Source organism: Lissotriton vulgaris, chromosome 8 (assembly GCF_964263255.1).
Source record: "Lissotriton vulgaris chromosome 8, aLisVul1.2, whole genome shotgun sequence".
In the NCBI taxonomy this organism is placed as follows: domain Eukaryota; kingdom Metazoa; phylum Chordata; class Amphibia; order Caudata; family Salamandridae; genus Lissotriton; species Lissotriton vulgaris.
In genome coordinates, this window is record NC_141696.1 from 1,556,754,416 (window position 1) to 1,556,780,284 (window position 25,869).

The 25,869-nt window shown below is 43.3% G+C and overlaps 1 protein-coding gene across 1 annotated transcript in view; it reads right to left on the minus strand.

The window, feature by feature from the left end:
- Positions 1-25,869, minus strand: part of LOC147700390 (uncharacterized) — a 95,147-nt gene that overhangs the window by 64,031 nt on the left and 5,247 nt on the right. The window contains exons 2-3 of the mRNA XM_086935759.1: positions 11,038-11,136; positions 10,221-10,267 (exon numbers count right to left, since the gene is read on the minus strand). The gene's annotated coding sequence lies outside the window, so the exon portion shown is untranslated. The remainder of the gene's footprint in view (positions 1-10,220; positions 10,268-11,037; positions 11,137-25,869) is intronic.

Below are 25,869 nucleotides of genomic sequence, written 5' to 3' on the forward strand. Positions count from 1 at the left end.
CGTTACCACTAGGATAACTGGTCTACAAGGTTGAATTACAACCATCATCATAAGGGTTGCTTGGCATGGTACAAAGTGATCACTAGAATTAGTGAGCATTATATACCAGGCCAACTTCTCACACCCCCTCTTTCCCCCTCTGCTGGGGGGATGTCGGTGAAGGCCGAGGCACAGCAGATGGGCTGCACCACTCTTCGAGGTGGCAGGGACACCTCTCATGATACCAAGTGAGGTGGATGCCCGGACTGACTCTGTTCGGGTACTGTGTTCTGGCAACCGGGCTTTGGGACTGTGGAGGCCTCAGGAACTTGGATGCTGATCACTGTGCCTGTGGTAATCCTTCTGCCTGTTGGCTCTTGGGCAGACAGGCTAGATCACTTTGGGGTTCCCCCTGGACCGCTTGGAGGATTGGGGCAGGAGCAGCGGAGACCAACTTAAACTGACCTGCTTGTGCTGTGCCCTACGGCCTACTTCACATTTCTGGTGCTGCACTTATGGAGATCAGTTTGTTACGTACCACTTTTCCTTTTGATATTTTGGGTATTACAGGGTTGGTGGCCCCTTGGCTGGGGGCGTGGAGTGGAGCCTGTTGCCCTGGAACAGAAAATGTTGTTTGCAGGGTCCTCCCTGATGGCGGGGCCTCCCTCAATATGATTGTGGTGGCTGTGATTGACGGAGGCCCAAAATATTGACTGTCGTCTCACTGAGGTGGAGGCCCATACTCGGCAGCTAGACAGGATGACCAAGAAGGGATAGCTTGCCACAATAACATCTGGGGCGTAGGACTGCTGGAGAGAGTGGAGGGCGAATCCATGTTGAGTTACTTGGAGGACTGGCTCTTCTGGAGGCGGTGGCCTCAGATGACCTGTACGTTTTTTGCCATAGAATGGGCTCACAGGGAACCTGCCACCCCCCAAATTGGGGACTCCACCCAGTCTGGTGGTGGCCCATCCCTCTTGCATTTCTGTCAGAGATTTTCTTTTACGGCAGGCCCACAACAATGGTTCCTTCGTGGCGGAGAACACCACCTTTTCTGTTTAGTAAATGGTGCTCTGAAAGTATTGCTGGTGCAGTGAACTGTGGCTCACCGCATTGCGCAAGGTCTTGACAAGAAGGCGGATTGTATTAGAATGATCACCTGGAATGTATGAGGCATGTCCACTCCCTCCAAGCATTATAATGTCCTGGGGGTTTTTAAACGAAGGGGGGCACAGGTTGCATTTTGCAGTAGACGCATCTAACGGAGCCAGAGGGTAGGGCACTCCGCAAGCGTTGGCAGAAAACGTATGCAGCTTTTGCGAGGGGGGCTCTTATTTGGATTAGAGCCGTGAGCCCTTCCAGCTGCAAAGGGCAGTATCTGACTTTAGGGCAGATTTGTGCTGGGACGGTTAGATGGTAGAGATGTTGCCTTGTTTAATGTGTGCGCACCGAATGCGGACCAGTCCTCCTGAGCCAGCCTGACTGCCCTCCTGCCGTTGATGTTGCCTTATTTAAAGATTGTGGGAGGGGACTTCAATTGTGTAGCGGATCTTGCCTTGGACAGATCTCATACCCTGCTGTGTTCGGCCCCAGCACAAACTGGCTGGAGCTTTTTGCAACTGGGCTAAACAGTGGGGTCTTATTGATTGCTGGAGGGTGTGGAACCCCATGGTCCAGGCTTACTCCTTTAGATCTTGTCTGCATGATTTAAAGATAAGACTGGATGAGAGAGTGGGGGAAAGAGAGCATTTGTCGAGAACCTATTCGGATCATTCCCACCTACTATGCCTTTCCTGTGGGTGCCCCGCAGATCTTTTATCTCCACTTGGCAGTTGGACCCGGCCATGTTCGATGGCCTGGTTTTCCAGGCCTCACTTGGTGAGCAGTTCACCAGTTTCTGGCTTGACAATGTAGGTTCAGTATCGTCGGGGGCAGTGGCATAGGAAGCCATGAAGGAGGTAGTAAGAGGTCACTGCAATCCAACAAGTTTGGGGGTACGTGCTCAATTACAATCGAATATTAGATAACAGGAGGGGTTCTCGATGGGCTTCCCCCGGACCTGGGGGAAGAGACACCAGAGGGCAGGAAAAGGATGCTTATTGAATGGCAGTATGCTTATAGAGCATATACTACAAGAGGAGACACAAGGGCATACTATTCATCAGATTTTCAACTGGGCAGACCAAGAATTGAACACGCAGAAAGAGATCAGTACTGTGTTCCTCCAATACTACTGCGACTTGCCCTCCATGAACACTACGGTGTACGAGTCTGATGGTTTGAGCTACATTACAGACTCTTTCCTGTTGGTACTTGAGTCTACAGTGGTGCCCGGCAGCAAGGAGTACTCCCGCCCCCTCTGCGTGAAGCCACGATTGTGTCACATCCTAAGAAGGATAAGGACCCCCTTTAGCTCAATTCTTATGGCCTCCTCTTGATGCTTAACGCAGATTATAAATGTGTATCCCGAAAATGTTACAAACTGTTACAGGTAAAAGGTTTGATAACTTTAAACTAATGGGGCAAATTTACTAACCTTTGACGCAATACGGCAACCAAAGTTGCTGTGCTGCATACAACGGAGAGTGAACAACTGTGCCATATCCACTAAGATATCGTGCAGTGATTCCCTCCTCAACGCCAGTGCACTTCAGGCTGCCAGGTGTCAATGCACACTAACTTGTACCATAGTGCAAGGGAGTGTGCTTTCAAGCATAGGTTTTGCATCAGGAGGGGAGCTTTTCAGCACAAAGCCTATGCGTGATTACCTTTCCCACTATATGTGCTGTACAATGCAGCACAGATGCAAAGTTTGAAAGTTTTGGAGTAAGTAAAACATGTTTGCTCTGTTACACCTGCATCACGGAAGTGGAGGGTTTAAGAACAAATCATTGCTCTGTTACACCTGCATCAAAGAAGTGGAGGGTTTAAGAGCAAATCATTGCTCTGTTACACCTGCATCAAGGAAGTGGAGGGTTTAAGAGCAAATCATTGCTCTGTTACACCTGCATCAAGGAAGTGGAGGGTTTAAGAGCAAATCATTGCTCTGTTACACCTGCATCACTGAAGTGGAGGGTTTAAGAGCAAATCATTGCTCTGTTACACCTGCATCACGGAAGTGGAGGGTTTAAGAGCAAATCATTGCTCTGTTACACCTGCATCAAGGAAGTGGAGGGTTTAAGAGCAAATCATTGCTCTGTTACACCTGCATCAAGGAAGTGGAGGGTTTAAGAGCAAATCATTGCTCTGTTACACCTGCATCAAGGAAGTGGAGGGTTTAAGAGCAAATCATTGCTCTGTTACACCTGCATCAAGGAAGTGGAGGGTTTAAGAGCAAATCATTGCTCTGTTACACCTGCATCAAGGAAGTGGAGGGTTTAAGAGAAAATCATTGCTCTGTTACACCTGCATCAAGGAAGTGGAGGGTTTAAGAGAAAATCATTGCTCTGTTACACCTGCATCACGGAAGTGGAGGGTTTAAGAGCAAATCATTGCTCTGTTACACCTGCATCAAGGAAGTGGAGGGTTTAAGAGCAAATAATTGCTCTGTTACACCTGCATCAAAGAAGTGGAGGGTTTAAGAGCAAATCATTGCTCTGTTACACCTGCATCAAGGAAGTGGAGGATTTAAGAACAAATCATTGCTCTGTTACACCTGCATCAAGGAAGTGGAGGGTTTAAGAGCAAATCATTGCTCTGTTACACCTGCATCAAGGAAGTGGAGAGTTTAAGAGCAAATCATTGCTCTGTTACACCTGCATCACGGAAGTGGATGGTTTAAGAGCAAATCATTGCTCTGTTACACCTGCATCAAAGAAGTGGAGGGTTTAAGAGCAAATCATTGCTCTGTTGCACCTGCATTAAGGAAGTGGAGGGTTTAAGAGAAAATCATTGCTCTGTTACACCTGCATCAAGGAAGTGGAGGGTTTAAGAGAAAATCATTGCTCTGTTACACCTGCATCAAGGAAGTGGAGGGTTTAAGAGCAAATCATTGCTCTGTTACACCTGCATCAAGGAAGTGGAGGGTTTAAGAGCAAATCATTGCTCTGTTACACCTGCATCACTGAAGTGGAGGGTTTAAGAGCAAATCATTGCTCTGTTACACCTGCATCACGGAAGTGGAGGGTTTAAGGACAAATCATTGCTCTGTTACACCTGCATCACGGAAGTGGAGGGTTTAAGAGCAAATCATTGCTCTGTTACACCTGCATCAAGGAAGTGGAGGGTTTAAGAGCAAATCATTGCTCTGTTACACCTGCATCAAAGAAGTGGAGGGTTTAAGAGCAAATCATTGCTCTGTTACACCTGCATCAAGGAAGTGGAGGGTTTAAGAGCAAATCATTGCTCTGTTACACCTGCATCAAGGAAGTGGAGGGTTTAAGACAAATCATTGCTCTGTTACACCTGCATCAAGGAAGTGGAGGGTTTAAGAGAAAATCATTGCTCTGTTACACCTGCATCACGGAAGTGGAGGGTTTAAGAGCAAATCATTGCTCTGTTACACCTGCATCAAGGAAGTGGAGGATTTAAGAACAAATCATTGCTCTGTTACACCTGCATCAAGGAAGTGGAGGGTTTAAGAGCAAATCATTGCTCTGTTACACCTGCATCACGGAAGTGGAGGGTTTAAGAGCAAATCATTGCTCTGTTACACCTGCATCACTGAAGTGAAGGGTTTAAGGACAAATCATTGCTCTGTTACACCTGCATCAAGGAAGTGGAGGGTTTAAGGACAAATCATTGCTCTGTTACACCTGCATCACGGAAGTGGAGGGTTTAAGAGCAAATCATTGCTCTGTTACACCTGCATCAAGGAAGTGGAGGGTTTAAGAGCAAATCATTGCTCTGTTACACCTGCATCAAAGAAGTGGAGGGTTTAAGAGCAAATCATTGCTCTGTTACACCTGCATCAAGGAAGTGGAGGGTTTAAGAGCAAATCATTGCTCTGTTACACCTGCATCAAGGAAGTGGAGGGTTTAAGAGCAAATCATTGCTCTGTTACACCTGCATCAAGGAAGTGGAGGGTTTAAGAGCAAATCATTGCTCTGTTACACCTGCATCAAGGAAGTGGAGAGTTTAAGAGCAAATCATTGCTCTGTTACACCTGCATCACGGAAGTGGAGGGTTTAAGAGCAAATCATTGCTCTGTTACACCTGCATCAAGGAAGTGGAGGGTTTAAGAGCAAATCATTGCTCTGTTACACCTGCATCAAGGAAGTGGAGAGTTTAAGAGCAAATCATTGCTCTGTTACACCTGCATCACGGAAGTGGATGGTTTAAGAGCAAATCATTGCTCTGTTACACCTGCATCAAAGAAGTGGAGGGTTTAAGGGCAAATCATTGCTCTGTTACACCTGCATCAAGGAAGTGGAGGGTTTAAGGACAAATCATTGCTCTCTTACACCTGCATCAAAGAAGTGGAGGGTTTAAGAGCAAATCATTGCTCTGTTGCACCTGCATTAAGGAAGTGGAGGGTTTAAGAGAAAATCATTGCTCTGTTACACCTGCATCAAGGAAGTGGAGGGTTTAAGAGCAAATCATTGCTCTGTTACACCTGCATCAAGGAAGTGGAGGGTTTAAGAGAAAATCATTGCTCTGTTACACCTGCATCAAGGAAGTGGAGGGTTTAAGAGCAAATCATTGCTCTGTTACACCTGCATCAAGGAAGTGGAGAGTTTAAGAGCAAATCATTGCTCTGTTACACCTGCATCACGGAAGTGGATGGTTTAAGAGCAAATCATTGCTCTGTTACACCTGCATCAAAGAAGTGGAGGGTTTAAGGACAAATCATTGCTCTGTTGCACCTGCATCAAGGAAGTGGAGGGTTTAAGGACAAATCATTGCTCTCTTACACCTGCATCAAAGAAGTGGAGGGTTTAAGAGCAAATCATTGCTCTGTTGCACCTGCATTAAGGAAGTGGAGGGTTTAAGAGAAAATCATTGCTCTGTTACACCTGCATCAAGGAAGTGGATGGTTTAAGAGCAAATCATTGCTCTGTTACACCTGCATCAAAGAAGTGGAGGGTTTAAGGACAAATCATTGCTCTCTTACACCTGCATCAAAGAAGTGGAGGGTTTAAGAGCAAATCATTGCTCTGTTGCACCTGCATCAAGGAAGTGGAGGGTTTAAGAGAAAATCATTGCTCTGTTACACCTGCATCAAGGAAGTGGAGGGTTTAAGAGAAAATCATTGCTCTGTTACACCTGCATCAAGGAAGTGGAGGGTTTAAGAGAAAATCATTGCTCTGTTACACCTGCATCAAGGAAGTGGAGGGTTTAAGAGAAAATCATTGCTCTGTTACACCTGCATCAAGGAAGTGGAGGGTTTAAGAGCAGATCATTGCTCTGTTACACCTGCATCACTGAAGTGGAGGGTTTAAGAGCAAATCATTGCTCTGTTACACCTGCATCAAGGAAGTGGAGGGTTTAAGAGCAAATCATTGCTCTGTTACACCTGCATCAAAGAAGTGGAGGGTTTAAGAGCAAATCATTGCTCTGTTACACCTGCATCACGGAAGAGGAGGGTTTAAGAGCAAATCATTGCTCTGTTACACCTGCATCAAGGAAGTGGAGGGTTTAAGAGCAAATCATTGCTCTGTTACACCTGCATCAAGGAAGTGGAGGGTTTAAGAGCAAATCGTTGCTCTGTTACACCTGCATCACAGAAGAGGAGGGTTTAAGAGCAAATCATTGCTCTGTTACACCTGCATCAAGGAAGTGGAGGGTTTAAGAGCAAATCATTGCTCTGTTACACCTGCATCAAGGAAGTGGAGGGTTTAAGAGCAAATCATTGCTCTGTTACACCTGCATCACGGAAGTGGAGGGTTTAAGAGCAAATCATTGCTCTGTTACACCTGCATCACTGAAGTGGAGGGTTTAAGAGCAAATCATTGCTCTGTTACACCTGCATCAAGGAAGTGGAGGGTTTAAGAGAAAATCATTGTCAACAATTGTTGGAAGATAGGGATTTGCTTTAAAATCCATGGGAAGTCACACGCTCTACCCATGAAACGCCCTGTTAATGTAAAGTAGTGCATAGCTACTAGAAAAACACATATGGTCATATGTTCAACAACATCCCAGTTCCAAAAAGGATGTTAATAAATGTGGATCATTTTAGGATATCGAGATGGGTAGCTGTTTCTCAAAATTACTACGAGCAGAACTTAACTGATGTTTCTTTTTGTTTTTCTGCAATAGACAAGATTTCCACACAAGTTGCAGTTATAGTTTTAACTTATAAGACTGCAGGGGAGGTGGTCAAAGGGTGTATGTTATTTAACAGAAAAGAGTTACAAAAATAAAATGAGATCAAGATTGAGGGTACCATTTATAGAAACTATTCGTGAAGGATTGATGGTAGCAAAGGCAGTGCTTGGGTAACCTTGTTAACCTGGAGGGGGGTCCTGATAAATTTAGCAGTTACATTTCTAAACATGAATTAAAGCATGTCTTAGAATGCAACATATCTAGAATCTAACCAGGACTTTCCTCCCCTGCTGTTCCCCCAATGTACAAACTCTGAGCTGGATCTTTTCCAAGTAAGATAGATGTAAACAGCATAGAAAGTTCTTTATATAACACGGTACTGCCCCATCATCCTGGTCACTCAGCTTTCAATCTTCATGGCGAGTAAAAAGCAATGGACTGGGATGCAGCCCGAGCGACTGCCACTGGCTGAGATTAATTCAAGCATTCCATTCATCAACTTGTTTATAGTGACCGAAGTGTGATGGGTATGCCCAGACATGGGTCCTGTGCTCACTGTGCCACTCGATTCACCTGGCTAATGAGCCTTAATAAGGCAGAAACCGGTCCCGGGTTGCTTTTGATATGGTTCAGGAAGGATGTGCTTGGCAGCTTGGGATGAACTGTTCCAACTGGAGCAGGGTCAAGATTGATTTGAACAGGGCTTGGTCCAAACTTAGGTGGCATGATGGGCATAAAACGATGGATTGGAATGTGGCCCCGGTGTTTCCAGTGACTGAGAATAATTCAAGCTTTCCATCTATCACCTTGTTTTGTTGCCCTAAGCATTCTTTTATGGACATATTTGCTGCAAGCACACTCTATGAGTAAACAAAGATTGCTACACCAAACGGTCAACACAAATGATCAAATTAAAAATGGCCGTCGCTTGTTAAAAATATTGCTACGGGAAAGGGGCTTGCATTTAAAAAAATATATTTTTAACACCCCTCCGGCAGAATAATATTTCCAAATAATCTGATTAAATAATACAAGCCTTATTTACAGCTCGGTGGACGAGACACTCCATCAAAAAGTGGAGAATATCCAGTCCAAGAAAACTCTAAAAAAGCGCTGTTGGCAACAGTGCACTTATATTAAATGTAACAGGATATCTGCTATGTTTGTGACAGAGCCTTCAATCCATTAAACTCTAAATAAGGACCTTGGTTTCATTTACTTGTAGGACATGTTTATTTTATTTGCATCATAGATGCAGAGGAATAGATATTGTGCCTACAAAGCAACACAATTTTTTTGGGGGGGTGGGAGATATGTTTTCCTCTATTTGGCCAAGCTGTACAGCATCTGCTGTAAAGCATCGCCAAAAGGAACTGGCAGGGCCAATATGTCACAAAAGCAAGACCCACTGGCATTACCAGAGCTTGTTTTCTTCTAGTAAATAATCTGATGCAATATTCCCTCACTTTGTGCATGAACTGATGTTCGCGTACTCTAAATTTCCTAAAGGTCGGGGGCCTCATTTATGAGAAATGACGCATCGCTGCGTGAAAGCAGCGATGCGTCACTTCTCAGTGCATACTCCTTGCGACATACCTGATGCGTCATATTTAATGTATGACGCATCATGTCGCAACGAGTTACAGATACGTCAGTATTTCTGACGTATCTGTAAGCGCAAAAGTGGCGCATTGCTGGAGTGTGTCATAAAAGTGACGCAACTCCAGCAATGCGTCCTTTCACATGGGGCAAGCCCCATGTGGAAGGGCCTGCGTCGGTCTTAAGCCTGCTGTGAGGCAGGCACAAGATTTTGACGCAACGGTGTCCTAGAAGTGACGCAGTGAAATCTCATAGATTTCATTGCGTCACTTCTACAAGGCTTTTTGCGTGGGAACGCCCCCCCTGCATACATTATACCTGACGCAGGTATGATGTAGCGCAGGGGTTTACAAAGTGACGCATCTGCTTAGATGCCTCACTTTGTAAATAGTGCGCAACAGTAGGCATGTTTTATGCCGCTGATGCGTCACAATAAGTGACGAATCGGAAGCGAAAAAACTGATGCAAGGCATCATAAATGAGGCCCCTGATATTTTAGCTGAAGACACTCTGGGCATCCAAGCTCCTCGCTGGATGCTTTTGTGCGGATGAGGGTGGTTTGTGGAGTGTGCGACTTACAGCAACTAACTAGACCCAAGTGGATTCTGAATATGATGAAAGACTAATCAGGCTTCCAGATACAAGCAGCCTGCTGGAACATTTCAAGCACATCATCAAGAAAGAGATGTGGCCCCTGGCTGACAATCCCGTTGCCAACACACATCCGGCCTGCTCCTTGCAGACTTCACACAGCCTGAGTGAAAAGAAAATTCAGCACCAAGGATTTTGAGGCCTGGCTGAGGGAATGTTCTTTTTGTTTACAAGAATGACTGAAGAGCTAGACATGGTGGTAAGACAGGATTGTCGCATATAAAAGAGGCATAAGTGCACCCCTGATTTTGCTGTTGATATTAAGCCTCTAGGTGTGGTTTCAATATCGATTTTGGTTTTAATTACATATAGCTAGTGGATGGGGGAGTGATGCAGAGCATCATCATTTTGTGTAGGAAGAATTCTAGAGGAAAGTATGATTTAGTTTAGTAATTTAGAAACACTGAGCTTTAGTATCCCCCAAAGATCCTAGCCTTGCAGAAAGAAAAGTGCTGGTGTATCCAGTCAGTGTGAACCATGTACAGTGTGCTCAGTGTGTGACATTTGTAGACGTGTTTATCTGGTAATGTAAAATGCCAATACGTGTTTTTCATATTTTCTGTTTGTCAAAAGTAAAACTAAGGGAAAAGTAGCCGGTGGCTTTAATATGTGCTATTTTTTAAACATGGTTTTAATTAAGTCTTGCTTGCAGTATGGAGAGTGAAGCAGAGGGTTTTATTTTTCCATATACAGAACTCATAGATGAGTGTATGATTTTGCAGTTTTGGTCATTTAGAAAAATGTAGCTTCTGCCTACACTGCCTGTGGATAGTGACACTTACGTGAGGAGGTGGAGTCCCAATGACTCCCTCAACAGCCTGACGAGGACCTGTGAAGGAAGACACAGAAGAAATGTTAGAAAGAGAGGAAAGACTGGTGACAAGGAAAGAAAGAAAAGACTACAAGATAGAAAGACCAAAACAGCTTAAAAAAGTGGGGAGAGAAAACCAAGGAAGGATTATAAATGGTCTCTAATTCTGATAAACATTTCAGTAATGCTCTGAAAAGCAGGGGACTGCAAATGCAGAATCCGCTCTCGCGGAGGGCGCCCTCCTGCACAAGGAATGCGACAATGTGCCACAGCATGGACGATAGCCAGGAAGAATCGAGACCCAGGAGCTGCCACCAGAGGGAGGAGGACCGAAGGGCCAGGAGGAGACCCTAAGTCCGGACAAATTAAGGAAAAGGAAGCCACACCATGGTCCATGGAGAACTGCGGCTGACCTGGTGTGTGATGGTGATAGTCTTGGAAAGGAAGAGGTCGAGGACAGTACAGGCATAGATGCTGAAGTTGAATCTGTGGGGCATAACTGGAGGTGAAACTAACAATCATGCACAGAATCCTTCTTACAGGGCCAGTCCTAAGATAACCTGTTTGAGCTCTTTCGGTGGTAAGTCTAGGTGGCCTAAAATTGGGTCTTATTCTCATGATAAAGGTGGTAGTAGACAGGAGGGCAAAGGAAAAACAAATAAAGCAGAAGAAAGGATAAAATAGAAGTAATAATGCAAAAGTGATACAAGTGTGCACATAAAGTAGAAACAAAAGCTGGAAAAATTCCAATAGTTTTGAGGGTTTTTGGGGTTTAAAAGAACACTTACCTTTTTTTTTTTAATATAGGGACATTGGAGGTGGAGACCACAGATGGCCTCTGGAGGGAGGAGGAGGAGAAGGGAGGAAGGAGCTTGTGGGACTGAAGCCTAAGGAAAATAGAAGAAACAATTCTGTGAGATCGTTAAAAACCAGACATTTTGAATCTCAGACAGCCTTGTAATAGTCCTCGGTTACTGAGTCAGAACAAACCCACACTCCCAAGGTCCATGAATAGTCTTTGTGTGGCGAGAGGAAGAGAGGAGAGAGAGACAGAGAGAGAGAGAGACAGAGAGAGAGAGAGAGAGAGAGACAGCCAGAGAGACAGAGGCAGAGACAGAGAGAGAGAAGAGGAGAGAACGCGAAAGAGAGACCAAGGAGAGAGAGAGAGGAGAGGCAGACCAAGGAGAGATAGATTGTTTTTTGCACCAGGTCTAGTTTGTCTCCCTGTTTCTTTTTCAGTATCCCATAGTGTTGTAACGTATCTAGGGCTCTAGTGTAATTTTCCCGATTTGTGCCCTTATATAGGTATAACTTATCATATCCTTATATAGGCATAAGAATCATAACCATGTTTGGACACAGCCAATGCAGTCCAAATACGGCATGGCTACTTCTACTAAGCTCCTAGAGTACAATGAGTTCTTGAAAACAGCCAGCCTTCAGCAGTACGGAAATTCCCCCTGCTTCAGTATTGATTTGTCCCAGAACTCCTGGAGCGTGTAAACAACTTTGAATTCTTAGTGACGTTATCATGTCCACCCTTACGTCAAACTCGGCACCTTCCAGGTATAAATATGCCAGCATCTACCCTAGCAAACGCACAGTGGTTTTGGAGCAGATCGACTAACTACTTGCCCGACACCCTGCTGTATGCGAGTGCCGAAGGAAGCCGACCCTCCCTGCTGACGCACTGAGAGAGACGCTGTCTTTTCTCCTGCCGAGAAATCCAGCTCCAGTGTTTCCCTGCTACCCTTGCGGGTTACTGGGAGATCGAGTCCTGAGAGAGAGATACAAGACCTCCTTCATTCTATAACCAAGGTACGGAGCTGATTAGACCCTTAGAGAATTCTTGGATAGATTCTTGGCAGAAACTATTTACCTCAAGCTACACCTCACTTACTTCTTCCCTAGTACTAGACTTAGGTTAGGTACACTGGGGTAGGCGTATTTTAGATGCACCAGTGAGTACATTTAGTCATTATTTATCAATGTATGTATTTTATCTATTTTATGTATCTTATGGCTTAGAAACCATATAAATGCTTTTACAGTATTATTTCATAATACTCTTTTTACTGTACACACTTTACTACATAGCAAGTATTATGATTGTAGCAATTAATTTCTCTTGCATGAGAAAGAAGACTGCTAAATAAATAACCTTTTTATTGAAAACGCCTGTCTCTCTATTTATCTGCACTTCTGGTGAAACGAAGCATGCACTATTGACTGAGTGAAATAGCCATCTATTGTTTCCACGACTCTGGAGATATATTCCTTATTCTTGGGGAACAAAGTTGTCATGTTCTATGGTTGTCAGAAACTAATCTCTTCTTGTGTTTTCGAGAAAGTTTCTAGTGACCTCTGTACTAGCTGGCATTCACAATTAAGTCTAACATATTCAATAGAGACCTAGTCGACCTAAGTCCTACGTCTAAACTATCGTTCATGGTATTCCAATGCGCAGAGCCTATTGGGAATATAGGAACTACACTACATGGCGCCCAACGTTTGGTAAGGCAATAGTTTAACGCTAGATACTAGAGTAACTCAGTCGTGCTTTTCACACAGACCCCTTTTTCCGTAAAAACTCCAATAGACGTCTGGAGTGGGTAAAAGGTTAGTATCCGCCAGAACTAAATAGGACGAGAATCCTATGTATTAGTTTTTGGTTTATTCAACGTTGAAGGATACAGTGTTCCAAAATATTGTGCACCTAATCTTTGTTTCCTTGAAACTTGCTCTGCAAACTTTCATTAAACAATGTAAACTAACGGCGACAACAACGCAACCGATGGAGCTGTAGTAGATGCGAATCAACCGGGTTCAGACGTTACAGGGTTTAATAAAAATGAAGATGATGCAATAATCATCCCGATAAATGTAAGAAAGAGTGTAACTTACAGACTAATAAATAGTGGTGTACCATCAAGAGGTGGTACAGTCATATTTGTGGTAGAGGCACATGAATTTCGGCAGACAGAGGTATTCTATTCATGGATAACTTTTCCAGCAGCAAATGCTATAACACACAAGTTCCACTACTACAAAGCAGAGGAACCTCCAGCGGAATACATTCCTTTCGAGGACGTTGAAATTCCACTAACTTACCAGGAGCATCAGCTCTGGTTTAATGGCGCCTTAAAACATCAAAATCACATTACCAGGCTCGGTCCACTAGGTAGACCAGGAGCCACATGGCCGGTTCTAGCCAGCTATACACCACATCCTGACATTGAAGAAATGTCAGACAGAGAACTATTAGTTCAATTAAAACAATTAATTAAAATACATAGACAATTGGTCCAATATGTCATGCGGACTTTAACAGTCCAACCTGCTATAAAAATTCCACAGCACACCCCTCACCATGGGAACACAAATAAAATCACACCACAGACTATACAATCAGTCATTGGTAAATTACCCGCAAAACGGGAACAAATTCCGTTCTGGTTGGCTCAAAAGATTACTCAAATAGAGGCAGTATTCCCTGATAGTACACCTAATGAAAAACAGAAATAGCAGACAAGCCTTTTGAACTTGCCAGAATAATTGAAAATCCTATGAAGAATTAGGTAGAGATAGTTTGGGTGGGAAACCACTAAAACCACAACTAACAGAAAATCCTGAAAAGACTTGCATTAAAAATAATGTAATTACTCCTAAAAAGAAGTGGGAGGGTAATAAACAGACCACTCCTAGAGAAAAACAGTTTCAGTCCAGAGAAAGGTCGCCCCAAAGGAGAGATAGATCTCCAGAACGGGGGGTAGGTCTCCACAACGGGAGCCCTCTGAGAAAAGATATAACCTCAGAAATAGGGATAATTTGAAAAAACCGGACAGATATCAAGATATTGATACACGTCCCTCTCGATCTTTTCAGACTTCCTCACAGAAATCGGAAAGAAGAGGACGGTCAGAACATAAAGAAGAGCGCATCAAGTCCAAAGACAAGGAACCCGCTCACCAAAGTAAAAAATCTCAATTTTCCAAAAAGAAGGTAGCAAGCATAAAGATAAAAATTGCCGAGGATCCTGAGGACACAACTCAAGAACGGGGAGTGGGCCCAAACAATGCTAGACAGCGCAGCAGAAGTGACCATAGCTTGCAAGATCCTGATGAATCTTCTGGAGACAGTGGACACGAATGAATACATTCAGGTGGAAACTGCAGACACCAGAGTTAGTGTACCCCATAAATTATATGAAATAACATTGCGTATAGAAGGGGACATAACTAGGAAAATAGGAACTCTCTTTTGGGAGAAGCTATCTAAAGGCTATGATATTCTTCTAGCTGAGAAAGACTGGCCACCTGAATTTGTTAGGGAGTGCCCACATGGCGAAGAAATGATTATGCCTGCCTTCTCAAATCATATTCCAATTCATAAAAAATACACATATGCAAGAAAATGGGCAGTGGCCCAAGCCCCTGCATTATATAAAAATCATGTAGGATGGGAAAAGGAATCCCCTCACCATAAAATCCAGTTAAAAAATCAACCTTCTGCACAAAGGCAGTATCCTGTTAAGCAAGAAGCTAAAAAACAAGTCAGGGAGATCTTAGACCAACTTGAGTACCAAGGGGTGATTGAAACATGCTCCTCACAAATGAACAATCCTTTGTTTCCTGTCTCCAAACCAGACAATTCATATCGTCTAGTATTGGACTACAGACACTTAAACTCTTGTTGCAAAACATTTGCAGTACAAAATTCACACAGTGCAGCACTAATTAATAACATCGTGCGCAAAAAATATAAAACGACATTAGATATTTCAAATGGTTTTTTCTGTCAAAACATAGCATCAGAAAGCATATATTTGACCCCTTTCTCAAGTATGGGGGCCCAGAGGCAATTTTGCCGTCTCCCCCAGGGATTCAAGAATAGCCCAGGATTATTTTCAGCCAGAGTAACAGAGTTACTACAAATGTATGATGAGGAGGCATTATCTTATGTCGATGACATCTATCTTACAGATGATGATTTGGACAGGCACTTGAAAAGAGTGAACACCATTATACTTGGGTTCACATCTGAAGGGTACAAATTCAACTTTAAAAAATCGCAGATTGCCCACCTCACTGTTCTATTTCTAGGATATGAGCTTTCAAGTGAAGGGGAAAGCCTGGCCGCCAATTTCTTAGAGAAATGTGCGCTGCTCCAAGCACCAAAGACGCTGAAAAACTTACAATCAATTCAAGGTTTCCTGAATTTTAGAAGAACTTACGTTCTGAATTATGCAGAAAGGGTTTAACTTCTCTACGAATTAATAAAACCTGATTTCAAACCAACTAATTGGACTCAGAAACACACAGAAATGTTACCTTCAATACAAACAGGCATGTTAGCAAAAACAAAGCTACAAACACACGTAAACGTACGCAACCTTGTAATCCGAGTCATCCCAGGAAGATGCGGATTCACGTACCTGACCTACAACGAAGGTGAAACGGTACCAATATCTTACAAATCACACTTGTACACACAAGCTGAAATAAAATTCATTTCAACTGAGAAAATTCTGACAGCTGTTCAAACTGCTATAGCAAAAGAAAGAGCCCTGGCACAGGGAAAACGAATATCAGTTGTTACACCTGTCCCTGCCTTGGAGGCAGTAACAAAAGCGAGGATTCCAAATGCTAAAGCTTTACATCCAAGATGGATAGAATGGGTTAATTCTCTTTCTGCGACAGACGTTGAATATGTTTTTGTCCCTAGCTTGAAAACACAAGAATTTCTCCAATACGAGTACGAATGTCCTCTGCTGACCGAAATTCTGCCTCTCAAACAGTACGTCTGTATAATATATACAGACGGATCAGCACAGCCCGCGATTGGGGGTAAACAAGCATATAGTGCTGCATGCGCGATTGTTAAAGGTCGCTGGCGTGAAGGTAAATTCAGACCTATGGTCACAAAAACTCAATCACTCGGAGACTGTACAGCTCAGCGAGCTGAACTACAGGCTTTTAAGATGGCGCTTGAGAATACCGATCGCGAATTCCCCACACTTATAGTGTGCAATTCGTATTACTGCGTCCAGTCTTACAATGAATACTTGCAGAACTGGGTTCAAAATGGTTTCAAAGATGCGAAAGTTGGCACAATAAAGCATAAAATGCTTTCGGAACAACTAGTTCTTTTACAAAAAGAACTACAGAAGACTCACGTGATTCATACACTGAGTCATCAACGTGATGGCATTCACGTTGCAGGGAATTCATTGGCTGATGAAGCCGCAAAGGCAGCCGTCAACACTGCTTCCGTAGCTGCAATCACTCGTTCAAAAACAAAAATAGACAGCGAAATAATGCAAGCTGTCACTGCTTCTGTAAAAAACAGTGGTAAGACACTCCCGAAAGGCTTTCCAGTAAAGTACTCATATAAAACTGATGCAAACAATGTTCCTTTTGCTTAAATCCCTGGAGTGGGAAATAGGGAATTCCAAACATGAAACATAGGTTAGGACTAATCTTAGCAGCGCACGGAGGGCTCGCCTCTGCACATGCAGGTGTTTCCGCCACAGTATCTTTATTAAAACAGAGATATTGGTGGCCCCGCATGAGGAAACAGACTAGAAACTATGTTCTAGACTGTGAAATATGCCAAAAAATGAAAGTATCAACAGTCAAACGTCCTGCACAGACGCCCCTTCTGATCTCAGATAAACCATTAGCGTGTGTTTACCTGGACCAATGTGGTCCCTTACAAAGGGACAGTAACTATAAATATATCATGGTCGCAGTGGATTCCTGCACGAGATTCATTTGGATGTGGCCCCAGCGCTCGGCTGACGCCAGAACTGTTATAAAAGATTTGCGAGTCTTTATCGGCACATACGCAATCGGCACTCTACATTCTGACCAGGGTCATACGTTTAGCTCTCGGGCTTACAAGGAGGCCATGGCCAGCTTGGGCGTTGCATTGCAGTACTCTAGTCCCTTCCATCCTGAGGGTAATGTGGTAGTGAAAAGAAAAAAACGTGACATAAAGCAATCTATAACAGCTAGGGTATTAGGTTCGCGTGATGGGTGGGTGAAACATCTAATAAGTGTCCAATGTAGTCTACATAATCTGCCAAGAAATTCTCTGGGTGGATTCACTCAGTCTGAACTTTTGTTTGGTACTAGAATGATAATCGAAGACCTCGATAGTCAGACTTCACTTGTGGAACAAAAAACCTTTAATATCAAAGATCGTTTGGCTGTTTTACAGGACTTAAATGAAACAAGAAGAAGTCTGAGTAACACAAAGCTAAAGCTAACGGCCACTGAAGAAAAACCACCTGTCCCAGCAAGACCTGTCTGGATTCCAAAGTTTGGGGATCTGGTCAGAGAAAAGATCGCGGTGAAGAAGGAATTTGGGCCTTCTTACAGAATAGCAGTACCGATCTTAGCAATCAACGGAACAAGATCAGTAGTACTACCGCCCCTTGCTGGTAAAAAGGAGAACAGAGGTGTATCAATTGACCTGGTAAAACCACAACCATGTGGCCAATAATAAGTAGTAGGCCCAGTGGACTCCCAAGATGTAGCAGAAGACCAAACCTTGCTACAATTCAAGAGGTTCAAACTGAAAGACTAATCACATTTGAGAAACCTGCAGTGAATAAAGAAGGTCTATGCAACAAAGCCATGGAACTTTTGCCTCTTGAAACCCAAATTGCAACAGTTCGTCAAGAAACACCTGTGTACAATGATGTAGCCTCTGACTATACTAATATGACAAAGGAAGAAGCAACTACGAAGATTATTAATAATCCTGATGCCATTCAAACAATTGACAGAACTGCTTCTGGCTATTTCATCATTTCAATGACTTTTCTGAAGATCCCAGTGAACATGAAGAAAAGCCAGCAAATAAAACTTTCGAAAGAAAAAATTACAGAACTCTTTCATCAACTTGGAGAAATATATCTGATTTCACCATGGATTGAATTGTGGATTGTGTTAGGTGTACTTTTCCTCCTGCTCTGGCTCATTTTAGTTTTACGCTTGGGAAGAATGATTGATGGAAAATACAGTACAATGGACACAGCAAGTCAGAACATCAACTTGGTCCTAAAACCTCACAAGTAATCTCATGTTGAAAAAAGAGACCTGTCATCAGTAAACATCACAGCCATTCCTATACTTGGTGGTGTAGCATGGGGCGCTACTGATTACGACATCTATGGCCCGGTTGAACTCTTTAAGTATCCAAATCAGTTCAAGGTTTCATTAAGTGACTTTGTCTCACCGAGCAGTTTCTCCGAGGATTGGGACTTTGAGACTATTAATAATATGATGTCTGATTCAGAAATGTCAGCAAAATTTACAAATCATGATTATTTAGAAAGTTCATCTGATTATGAAGAAATGTATTGTTGTAATCATTTTGGGCACCACTATTTGCATAAATCTGCAAAACCTAGAAATGTTTTAACTTATATTCAATGGGAACATTGTCCAACACCGCCAAAATGCAGCTCGAAAACATTTTATGAGAAATTTCCATACTTCTCAGGGTTTAATGTCACAGATCCAGAAACGTTTTATTTCAAAAATGTGAATAAGACAGGAATGAAAAATATGATGACCAATACAAAACTGATTTATTCTGCAAAATGTTATGAACAATTGTCTACATTTGGTTTTGAATTCTGGAAAGATAACATTGAAACAAAAACAAAAGATTGGCAAGTAGAGCCTGCATGATCCCAGAACAAATAATGTTCATGATTGGCACCATTCCTAAGACTACCTGTCTTGGCCTAGCCAAGATAAAAGATTTAAACAACCCGTCTATAACAAAGCCTATGCCTGATAGTAATAGCACTACAGATGAGGGGTTAGACGTGTCCCAAATTTTACACCAAAACAGAACTAATCCTTATTGGAAAAAATGGTTGATCTGGTCCACAGACACTAATAACTGTCAAGATAGATTCCTGGACAAAACACAGGGGTTCAAACAATACAGGCCAGACCCAACATCCAGGGATAATAACAACATACAGTGTAGGAAAACTATGCCTCAAATGGCTACAGAAATCCACACTACCTGAAATTAAGCAACACTTGACCTTACTTAAAGAAGGACTGACTTGCAAGATTTCTTATTGGGACCTCGCAAACAGCGTCAAAAACGTTTCATATACGCCGGTATATATGCTGCTTACAACGAAGCTTGGAAAGTGACGCAAATTGAAACTGCTGAAAAAATACGAGAAATTGATCGTATTCTTTTGGAAAAAGCACTGTAGTGGACAATGGGTTAATGACTCTGTCCTCCAGAATTTATTCTTTGGACAGCATTGTATCATCTGCTATTGATATAATAGAACAGGATATGCTAATGTTACAACATGGCCAGTCCCAATCACGTTCTATTGTACAGTTAGGCTGGACGTTACAAAATCTGCGTTCAGGCTATGTGCCTTGGCGTCTAATCAACACAACGTCATTATTTTCTATCTTTAACCTTACAGATAAACAAATCTCTTTGGCACAAAAAGGAGCAGACTATACGGTGCTGAGCATTGAAAAACTAGAAAGATTACCATTAACAGTTTCCGAGAAACCTGTCATTGAATGGATAATACATGGTACCATAACAATACCAATAAAGACATTCCAGTTTCAATACTGCTTACAGCATATACCAGCGGGCCTGTATGAAAGGTTGGGTAAAGGACACATTAAGTCAACCTGGAATTTACCTTACACACATAGATGTTGGAGTGGGAGTAACAAAGAGGTATTTTTTAGTGGAAAAATTGTGAAAAATCACTAAGTGGTACACTTCTGTGTCAAGAAATTAATTTACATGGAGCCTGTGAGGGTTCATCTAATGATCTTTCCACTTGCACGGCACTCCAGCAACACAAATAGAACCTGTTTTTAGGCAGCTTTACAACGATAGCTACGTTATGTTAAATGACCACAGCTGTTGTGGCATGTTGCCAGGAACGCCCTTTCTCGTCAGTGTCACATCCAGGGTCACTTGTTGTATGCAAGTATTGTATGCAAACAGCAAGCCAAACAAGGAGTCAACAATTTTGCCTTCATTGAACATCTCTTCTATTCGAATTAATACATTAAGCAGAATGAAAGCCATTCTTTTACAAAAAAACTGTGCCTTTGACCTCGTCCAGAGAAACGTATGATCTGCAAGTTGCAAGGACCTCAGCAGAGATAAATACATTGTTATCAACAAACTTCCCCGTACATTTCGTAGAAACGTTAGGTCAAATTTTAAACATGTCAGATACCAGTGGCATCGCAGATGTATTTAAGACACTTTTTTCGGGACTATTAGCACCCTTTGAAGCAGTCCTGAACATTTTTCCGAATTTCGTGCACTCTGTGTTCGGCGGCCTGCCTCTCATTTTGGGACTCGTAGCTGGAATTCTATTTTTGTTCCTTCTGCTCCAATATGGCAAGTCCAGTCACCAGCGATACCCAGGTTACCATGGAACAAGCGATCCAGGCACTGCGGTCCCGAAATAGGATAACACAGGTTCTCGGCTTGGCTTGTCTAAGAGATCTGAATACCACATGGTTTCTATCATTCAGACCAACCTGTCAAGCTTGCATCTTAACTGTTCTACGATGCCTGCTCTGCGGAGAAGAATATGTGTTAGACATCTTTCTCTCACTTCCATCAGCAGTACCTATGGATGTCGATACTTTGCTTGGTTCGGTAACGGCTCATGCAACGTGTTTTCCCCAGCGGCTATCAATTCTGATGACGGCATTCGTTGAGACCTCACCATTACGACTAGGTGACGGTGAGGTACAAGATGAAAGCGGCACAAAGGTACAACCTTCTGTGAACATTGCTGATCCCGATAACGCTGACTGTAATGCATCTCACATATGCACTATTCCTACTTTTTCGGAAATGGCCCAACTTTCACCTACTGTGGTAGACACATTTTTTGCCAGCCTATCTGAGTTAATGTTTTCTCCTAACAACGAGAATAACTCTTGAAAAACAAGCACACAGCGTTCCCTGAACTTTGAATTCGGCCTTCAGTTTTGATAAACAGAACTTCTAAAATTTGGAACTATTTTTTACTACAACGAAATTATTTTCTCAATACCAAAATATTTACCTTTTTTTGGCACAGAGTAATCTGCTTAATGTAGAACTATTCTTAGAGAACAAGATTTCTATTTTTTATACCTAGAGACAATATTTAAACTAGCCTCTAGCACATGTACAGTATTATATCAATCTGTGATGAAATGGGCTCGACCTTCTCTTCTGTATTAAGAGCCATTTCATAAATGTAATTTCATGAATCATTCAGCCAGCATTTCAAATGTAAAACTACATGCATTATTTTGAATGATATCACTGCTTAGAAAACGTACAGTACAATACTCATTTTTCTTGTACAAACCATTTCAAATGCATTTTATGTATTTTTGAGGTGGTATTGTAAAAACATGCTTAGAAATGTTATAACTGCTTAGTATTTAGTAAAGATGGACATTCTACGTGGAGTGGGTGTTGTAACGTATCTAGGGCTCTAGTGTAATTTTCCCGATTCATGCCCTTATATAGGTATAACTTATCATATCCTTATATAGGCATAAGAATCATAACCATATTTAGACACACCCAATGCAGTCCAAATCGACATGGCTACTTCCACTAAGCTCCTAGAGTACAACGAGTTCTTGAAGACAGCCAACCTTCAGCAGTACAGGAATTCCCCCTGCTTCAGGATTGATTTGTTCCAGAACTCCTGGAGCGTGTAAAGAACTTTGAGTTCTTAGTGACATTATCATGTCCACCCGTACGTCAAACTCGGCACCTTCCAGGTATAAATATGCCAGCATCTGCCCTAGCAAACACACAGTGGTTTTAGAGCAGATCGACTAACTACTTGCCCGATGCCCTGCTGTATGCGAGTGCCGAAGGAAGCTGACCCTCCCTGCTGACGCACTGAGAGAGACGCTGTCTTTTCCCCTGCCGAGAAATCCAGCTCCAGTGTTTCCCTGCTACCCTTGCGGGTTACTGGGAGATCGAGTACTGTGAGAGAGATACAAGACCTCCTTCATTCTATAACCAAGGTACAGAGCTGATTAGACCCTTAGAGAATTCTTGGATAGATTCTTGGCAGAAACTTTTTAACTCAAGCTACACCTCACTTACTTCTTCCCTAGTACTAGACTTAGGTTAGGTACACCGGGGTAGGCGTATTTTAGATGCACCAGTTGAGTACTTTTAGTCATTATTTATCATTGTATGTATTTTATCTATTTTATGTATCTTATGGCTTAGAAACCATATAAATGCTTTTGCAATATTATTTGATAATACTTTTTTTACTGTACGCACTTTACTTCATAGCAAGTAGTACGATCATAGCAATTCACTTCTCTGGCATAAGAAAGAAGACTGCTCAATAAATAACCTTTTTATTGAAAACGCCTGTCTCTCTATTTATCTGCACTTCTGGCGAAACGAAGCATGCACGATTGACTGAGTGAAATAGCCATCTATTGTTTCCACGACTCTGGAGATATATTCCTTATTCTTGGGGAACAAAGTTGTCATGTTATATGGTTGTCAGAAACTAATCCCTTCTTGTGTATTCGAGAAAGTTTCTAGTGACCTCTGAGCTAGCTGGCATTCACAATTAAGTCCAACATATTCAATAGAGACCTAGTCGACCTAAGTCCTACGTCTAAACTATTGTTTATGTTATTCCAATGCGCAGAGCCTATTGGGAATATAGGAACTACACTACAATAGTTTGCTCCGGTGAGACCACTCAAGGTTTTGGACCCTTCATGCTACTTCCCTACATCAGTTTTGATGACAAGGTTTTTGTGGCCTACATATCACAGTCTGAGTCTACATCATGGCTGAAGCTGCTCCCCCAAGTCATGTTTTGATGAAGGAATTTTTGTGTGCGACATACGTCTGCCTGACTATGTGTCTCCATCATGTATCAAGCTGCTCCTCAACGTCATCTTTGATCTTTGGCACCTGCTGGACGATATGAATATCGTAGCTCGCAAGGACAGTGATCACAACGCTCTTGTACTGACAAGCAATGATTTGCTATATCTTTCAGTAAAAGCACCCTCCTTATTCTCTCCAGGAGAAATCTTGTGTAGTAACAATAGGAAGAGTATGTAGGAAAGTGCCCCTTTGTGACATGGTCACCCCCACTTTTTGTCTGGTATTTGATGTAATTTTGACTGGAAGTGCGCTGGGTTCATGCTAACCAAGTCCCCAGTGCCAGGTCTCTTTCCCAAAACTGTGCAAATGTTTTAACAATTATCACTAACATTAGCACCCCCTATACGTCCCTAGTAAATGGTACGGCTGATACTTAGGGCAAGGAAGCTAACGAGGGTCCCCAACGGCTGCAGCACAAATTGTATCATCCTAAAGGACCCCTTACCAAGCACATACAGACTGCCACTGTAGGCTGCGTGTCTTGTTGCAGGCAAAAGTGAAAACACAACATGGGACACATCCCTGATGATCCATGCCCACAGACACTGCATGAATTATCGGTGAGTCACCCCTGCAGCAGGCCTTACAGCTGTAAGGCAGGGTGCAGTATACTACTTTTGAGGGCATAACTGCATGAGCAGATATGCTCCAGCTGGTCAGGCCCGTTACTGCCAGTACAATGGATCAGGGAAGCCATTTTAAAAGTATGTGCTGGACACTGGAGTTCCCCACCTACACGATGACTTCACCAAAAATATAGGTGTGCGGGATCAAACATCTTGCATTAATAAACCCACACTGGTGCAAGTGTTGGGTTGATTGATACATGCACACAGAGGGCACCTTAGAGGTGGCCTATGAAAACCTACCAGCTACAGGTGTGCTATCTGACTGATGGCAGGCTGGCGAAAACCAGAGACAGGTTTTGGCCCCTAGGATGAGGGCCTTTGCTCTCAGGAGATCAGAAACAAAGACCCTCCCATATGATAACCTGCAGATAGTATTCCAGGGCAGGGAAGCTTCAAAGAGCCCACCCCCTTTGGTATGCAAACATGGCTTCCCTCACAGGAGAGAATGGGCCTCCTTTGTCCAGAGCCCTTTGGCACCTGGACAGGTGGCAAAATTAGCGAGTCAGATTAGCGTGTCCACTCTCAGGCTAGTACCACCCCTAAGCTGGGCTACCTGAGGTGGAGGTGACTTTTCAAAGTTAGCCATCTTGGGAATGGCAAACTTAGGAACTCTGGACAGGGTTATGTCCAGTTCCCACAGGAAGTGGTCATATAGAGGACATAGTGACCTCAGAGGTAGGTAGCCCATTAGATACCAACTTACACTCCCTCAATGGCCCCAACATTCAGTATATAGGGGAGGCCCTGTGTTAGACCTGACATCCTTGGCGTGGTTTTTCCCCCATCTTTTTGCCTCTGACTCATGTATTTTTGATGCTGTGCTGGATTTCGTTTTTGCTGGTTTAGATGCTTTGGACCCTCTGCCACTGCTGATCAGTGTCAGAGGGTAAGTGCTCCCTCTGTAAATTGTCATATTGATTGGGTATACCTGATTGGCATATTTGTGTCACCATGAAGTCCCTAGTAAAGTGCACTGTGTGTGCCAGGGCTGGTGATGACAGATGCTACTAGTGGGCCTGCAGCGCAGATTGCGCCACCCACATGAGTAGCCCTAAAATGATGTCTCAGGCCTGCCAGCGCAGGGCCTGTGTGCAGTCAGTGGACTGCCATGTCCGCCTGGCCAGTGTCCCCACTGGCTGGGCCTAACCCTTCCCTGTCTGTGCACACCAGTCACCCCTATGGAAGGCTCAAGGTACCCCCCTGGGCAGGGTGCGGTGCATGGATAAGGTAGAGCATGTACTAGTGCAGGTAACATGCTCTGGTAGTGAGCAGCAGCCATTTTGTGTGCTCACTGCTGTAAGGCTATCTTGCTCCATAGAGTAACATGGGGGAGGCTGGTCCCATTGGATCCCAGCCTATCTTCCCATAGGAACAAGATGGGACATAAGTGAAAGATATCCCTGAACTCAGAATTTAATAACACATCTTTTAGTAAGGGTTGTTTTTAAATTCTGTGTTTGAGAATGGCACTTTTAGAAAGTGGCTGTTCTCTTGTCTAAACCTTTCTGTGTGCCTGGGACTGTTTGTGGATTGACTGTCTGGGTTGAGGATGACAGGGTCTGCAGAGCCCCAGGGGGTTATCTGAGCCAGCCCCGTGGATGAAAGGCAGCATCTGCTGCCAGGGAAGTGGGAGGAGATAGCACCTGATAGTGAAGGGCTGTGCCTGCCTAACCACAAAGCTGGCTCCACCTCCTGCTGGGCGACTGTCACCTCTGTCCCTGGGACAGGGAGGAAGAAGGAAACCAGAAACACCCCAGACCCCCAGAACTGGTTTGGACCGGGCTCAGGGCCCCCTTTGCACAAAGACTTCTAAAGACTTCAAAGGACTTCAAAGCCTTTTTGGGGTATAAGAGAAGGACCCCTGACTACAGAAAATCAGATTCTACAATCAAGAGGAACCTCTGCCAGAAGAAGGACTGCTGAAGGAGCTGATGGAAGATTGCCTTGCTGTGTGCTTTAAGGGCTGACCTATCCTGCTGTCCAACTGAAGGAGAGGAGAAGAAAGGGACTTTGCTGTGTGCT